Raw genomic sequence first — 6702 nt, 5'->3', positions numbered from 1 at the left:
AACAAGATACACCTGGAAGGAATCTAATAAAGCACTAGAACAGATGGGATCGGTGAAATCTCCTGTTGAGGTGGAGTTTCAAGTGAAGATGCTAGCTCAGAGCATGAATCAGGAGAGGAACCAACTAAAGATGATACAAAAGAGGATCTAAGCTCTTACAATCTTAATAGAGACAGAATTAGGATGGAAATAAAAGCTCATAAGAAATATGGTGAGGCAGACCTAGCATGGTATGCTCTAGCAGTATATGAGGAACTGGAATGCTCTGAACCAAGCTCCTATGATGAGGCTATGAAAGGCAAACACAGAAACAGGTGGAGTGAAGCCATGGAAGAAGAAATGAACTCCCTTATAAAGAAAAATACCTGGGAACTGGTTGAAAGACCAAAAGGGCATAGGAACTTGGTATGCAAGTGGTTATATAAAATGAAAGAAACCACACCTAGAAATGGAGGCCTGAAATATAAAGCCAGGCTAGTGGCAAAGGGATTTGCACAAGTTGAAGGCATAGATTTCAATGAAATCTTCTCACCTGTGGTGAAACATTGCTCAATTAGAATCTTGCTTGGACTAGTGACACAGTTTGAGTTGGAACTTGAGCAACTTGATGTGAAGACTGCTTTCCTACATGGTGATAAAGATGGAACGATCTACCTGGATCAGCCTCAAGGGTTTATACGAACAAAAAGCAAAGATAAATTATGCTTTCTCAAAAAATCTTTATATGGGTTAAAACAAAGCCCAAGACAATGGAATAGAAGACTCGATGACTTCATTCTACGCACTGGATTTGAAAGAAGTAAATATGACAGCTGTATTTAATTCAAGAACAAAGGATATGTTCTAGTGTACATCAATGTTCTTAAAAGCGCTAGGCGGTAGTCGGGCGGCGACCCACCGCCTAGCGCCTAGCCGACTAGGCGGCCGCCTAGGCGGTTTTTTTTTAGCCTAAAACAATTAAAATTTTGGAATATTTATGAGTTCCACTATGAAAAATAATTTTTATATCTTATGTTTTTTCAGTTTTTGTGTAAAATTCTTTCAAAAAATTAAAATATCTACTTTTAAGTTTTTTTTTATTAATTAAAAAAATTAAATTTTTTTTTTAATTTTTATTAATGGATAAACCGACTAGGCAGTAGGTGGCCCAGGGGGTGCCCAGGCCGTTTAGGCGGCTGAGGCGCCGCCTAGGCGGCCAATTAATCAGGCAAAGCCCAGAGCGCCGCCCAGGCATTAGTCGAGGCGGCGGGTCGTCGCCGAGCGCCTAGGCGGGGATTTTTAGAACACTGGTGTACATACTAATCTATGTGGATGACATCCTTGTTGCAAGCAGAAGCAAGGAAGAGATTCTGATACTAAAGGACCAATTAAAATCAGAATTTGACATGAAAGAATTGGGTGAGACCAGAAAGTTACTTGGGATGGATATCAGAAGAAACAGAAAGAAGTCATCTACATTCCTAAGTCAAGAAACTTACCTAAAGAGGGTGGTACTCAAGTATAACTTGAATAAAGAAAAGCCAGTGACTACTCCACTAGGACAGCGTCTAAAACTCTCGGTAAGTCAGTGCCTTGAAAATGATGAAGATAAGAGAAAGATGGCAAATACACCTTATGCTAGTGGAGTAGGCAGCTTAATGTATGGTATGGTTTGCAGTAAACCAGATTTGGCATACTCTATTAGTTTATTATCAAGGTTCATGGCAAATCCTAGCACCTACCATTGGAAAGCCTTAAAATGGTTTTTGAGGCACCTTTCAAACACTACTGGACATGGGCTGCTGTTTGATATAAAACATAAGGATGAAGAACCAGTGGTTGGCTTTGTTGATTCTGACTATGCTGGAAACTTGGACACACTTAAATCCCTGACTGGATACAAATTCACATTATATAGGACAACCATTACATGGAAATCTGACCTTCAATCTATGGTGGCACTGTCAACCACAGAAGCTGAGTACATTGCTGCCACTAAAACAATTAAGGAAACTGTATGGTTGGAAGGGTTGATGACTGAGCTTGGAATCAAGAAAGATCAAGTGATTGTCTATTGTGATTGCCAAAGTTCTATTCACATATCTAAGCATCATGTATAACACAAAAGGAATAAACACATTGATGTGAAGATGCACTTCATAAGAGACATACTATCTAAAGGTGAAGTGGTACTAGAGAAGATTTCTATAGAGCACAATCCAACAGACGCTCTTACAAATCCCTTTCCTCATGCCAAGTTCCAATACCTCCTGGACCTGGTAAAGGCAATGAAACCAAGCTAGCCTTATCATAAAGCTAGGATGAGAACACCAAAGCAAATTGGGGACAAGGTGGAGATTGTTGGAATTGTGTGTCTCTAAACTTTGATTGGGCCATGCTTCTTTGTTAATCTTCGTGGATCAGGCCCTGAGTTGTTATGTCATTTGGGCCCTCAAAGGTGGTTGGAAAAGTTGTTACATTGGTTAGTTGGCTACCAGATAACCAAAAGAGATGGTTGTTGCGTATTTTTGTACCCGCAAGTGCACGATGTCAAGTTTTAATATATGATGAGTATAGTATCGTTCCCACGAGGATTGAAAATATATATTCACACCAAGTCCTGTAATTAAAATAATCTCAACTTTGTTTAGAAAATCAAAGTTTAAAATTTAATAAACTAAAATAAAATAAAATAAAGAATCCAAAATTTGAAGGATGGCTTTGAGTACACGATCTGAGACGGGTTCTAGATACAAGATACCACTCGATTTTCATTCATGCAAATCATATCAATTGATTATAACATCTATTCCAATTTATAGGCCAAGAACCCTTAATTGTTATTTACTGCATCTCTCAAGTGCCGAGTAAATGTTATTATTCTAATGCTAATTTCGATATCCCTATCAGAAATCAAACAACAAAACAATTTAATCAAGTTCTATGGTTCTCTTTCAATGACCTCAAAGGAACTTGTAAGCCTCTTGAACTCTACAAAAATCCTAGTTTGTGTTTTCATATGATCCTATTCAAAATCGCCTCTCTCGAGTGCCAGATTTCAAATAAATATAACAATTCAATTATTGATCAAGTAATTAAAAGACAATCAAAGCAGGAATACACAAATAAATTGTTAAGAACAAATAATATTAGGCAAAATAATAGTCAAAACATGAAACTCCAATCAAGATCTGTCAATCTCTAGAAACAACTAATAAGTTTATAATGAAATAATTAAACACATAGACATATTCAAAAATCTCATAATAAATCAAAACAGATAATAAAAATCACAGTCTGTCCCTAGATGAATTTCCTTTGTCGTTCGCTCCCACATCTCAAATCTGTGTCCCAAGCCTACTTGAATGCGTAGTTGAACCATGTAATCACTAGTGTCATTATCATGATTGCTCGAATTTCTTGCATGCTCTAGTTTGTATTCCATGTTAGTTCATGTTACTAAAGATTGGTGAATTTTTGGTATTTGTTGTGTGATCGCAATAAGGAGGTGATCGAGAGATAGTCAAGAAAGAGTTATACTTCATAGTGTTAATAGATTTCATTGTTTCGATCAACAATTCCAAACTGAAATCATCAATCAAATTACCGAAATTTTCGGTTAGTGACGCATGACAAAAATGCCATCAAAGCAGCCAGATTCTTTAATCCGGCTAGGATGAGCTTCTCGCTGACAAAAATTTAGCTATGATAAGACCTGATTAAAAATATATCATTTGTAATAATAGATCAGTTTAGAGAAGTGAAATAGACCAGTTGGGATAATAAACTAGTTGAAAATAAAGAAATTTCTCGGATAGAAGGAATAGATGAGAGAGGAAATCGATTGGGTCCTACTGATTTATACAAACATTAGGTTAGGATATCTATTGATTAGTATAGCAATGAAACCCATTGTGAGCCAAACATTAGCCTACTTCAGGATGTCAAGCAATTAGAGAAGGCATTTACTAATGCTGAGAAGGATCCATAGAAGAAGAGACAATGTAGAATTTGAATACCATGATGGTTCAAGTTTTGAAGACAAAATTTCCGGACGTGAGGAATTTAAGACCCAACTCATCACGTCCCAACCATTGAAGAAGATGATGAATCAAAAGTTTCTAATTTATTGTAGAATTTATGGATGCTATTGACTTTAACAAATAAGGGGATATTAATGTGTGGGTGAGTCTAAGAGTCATCTTGTACAAAAAATGTTCCATTAAAATCATACATAAGGATTCACACAAAAACTACAACCAAATCTCGTATAAGATTCTTCGGGCTACAAAAAAGACAACTTTTTGAAATCCCTAATGATTCCAGGACTATTTAGGTAGTATTTAGAAGAACTTTTAGAAAGCACTTTTCAGCTTTTATTTAACAAATTTTTGAAATTTTGTAAAATTTTATTAAGAAAAAACTGAGAAATGATTTCTAAAAGCTCTCTCAAACACAACCTTATTAACATTTAGTAAGTGAGATTTTGTTTTAAAATGCATATTTTATGTCAATCAAAATATATTTACATGAATACGATTACTGATTTTTATGCATGAGGTATGGATCGAATTGTAGAGATAAATATTCTGAAAACTACTAACTATTGTTTACTATTGAATATCGGTCTCACCCTTAGAGCAGTAATATATAAGATGTTAATATCAGTTGCACTTGTGAAATATAATTCTTATTATTACTGATAACTGAATTTCGAACTTTTTTTATCTGAAAATTATTTTATTTTTTGTCAACATCTACTCTATATATATATATATTGTTTTCAAAACTAGGAAGATTCATGTCTAGCAACACTTGATGAGTGACGACCATATTGCTCACCTATTTACCCATCCTTCCAGATAACAACAAACGATGAGAAAGTGAATATGATCGAATATAACCACATTTTTGGGAGGGTTGACAGCCGATTATAATGTGGATTCGTCATGATATATATTAATGCTATTGTTGCTCTATTTAGTATTATGTCGTTTTTTTTTGTTCCTGCTATTATATTCGAGAATTTTGAAACTTAAAGATAACATTGTATTATTTTATAATGGAATTAGAGCCTAGTTTCAAAATTTTTGTACTACTGAGACTTGTTTGTTTCAAATTTGTATTTGGAGACAAAGTCGGATGTCACTTGCTCCGGACATAGATATTTCTATATTCGCGGTGTATCAACTGATCGATCTGTACGTTCAGATAAAGAAATAATTACTTCATAATTGGTTGATAACTCAACCGAGAGGCAGTTTTATGAGTTTCAAATTTATGAGTCTCAAACTAACCGCTGGGCAACATCAATACCTGGCTGACCGAGAGGCACTTTTATTGGTATTTGTTTCCGTATCAACAAATTAAGGGGAAATTTCGAACCAACCCATGGGCTAATACCCCATGGGTGGTGTAGAGTGTTGTGATTGGTCTAATTATGTGGGTTCTACATAATTTTATGTGGATCTCATATGATTGGACCAATCATTTGCTTCTACACCACCCATGGGGTATTATCCCATGGGTAAGGTCGAACTATCCTAATTAAGGGGAAACGCTCTTTTTTTCTGGACATTATTTAAAAGAAAAATTTACTATGTTGGGTCTCTTATATTTGATTATTTGTTCGAATTTTTTGTCCGATATATTATTAACTTTTAATCTATTCCATCTTCTTTTTTTTTTTTTTTGTCAATTCACAATTTTTTTTTCTCTCTTTTTTTGCGTGGTGCCAGCATGGTCATTAATGTGACGTCAGGGTTGATTCGACCCTATCCCATGGATATTACTCCATGGGGTAGGTGGCAATATTTTATTGGTGCATATTATGGGGGACTCATTTAATCATGTGGGACCCACATGATATGCACCAATTAAATCATGCCATCTACTCCATGGGGTAGGGTCGAATTTTCCGTGACGTCAGAGTGATCAATGCCGGCAACACTCTAGCAGGGAAAAAAAATTTAATTTGAAAAATTATACTAAAATCATTGAAAATTAAATAAAACAAGATTAAGATCAACTTTTAAAACAACCACCAAAACTGTAAAAATAAAACATATAAAATTATAATTTCTCCCCATTAAAATTAATTACTTTTCCATCCAAACGCTTTTTTATTTAAAAATCAGTACTTTATTAATTTTCAGGAAGAAGCAGGATGTCTCTTAAATTAAAATAATATTAAATATACAAATTCATTAAAATACATGCATGATTAATCAAATTTAAAAGAGTTTTTTCAATTTGCACAATTACGAACTGACACAATCCAGAAATAGTTTCATCATATAAATTTTAGGGAAATGTGTATTTTTGGTCCTATGATTTTATCACTTTATTATAAATTTAGTTATTTATGTTTTAATATTTCAGTTTTAGTTTTTTTTTTCTTAGTCTTTTCTCATTGCGAATGCTGACATGGCACGATATACATCAACTCCACATTAGCGCCAAATCGAAAAAATTATTAAAATTTCTATAAAAAAATATATTTACAAGACCAAAACTGATTAATATGACAATATAAAAAATCGAAATCACAAAAAACAAATATATAACATCATAAAAGCAATATTCTATAAATTTTAATTATATTTTTTCATTACTCCATCACATCTACATGGGATAATGTTTTTGTTTGTTTTTGTATACTGACACATTATCATGAGAAAATAATTGTGACACCGGCTTTAATTCGGAAGAAAATCTTTTATC

The sequence above is a fragment of the Henckelia pumila genome, chromosome 1, assembly GCF_033568475.1.
Source record: "Henckelia pumila isolate YLH828 chromosome 1, ASM3356847v2, whole genome shotgun sequence".
Classification (NCBI taxonomy): Eukaryota; Viridiplantae; Streptophyta; class Magnoliopsida; order Lamiales; family Gesneriaceae; genus Henckelia; species Henckelia pumila.
This window is presented reverse-complemented; position numbering follows the sequence as displayed.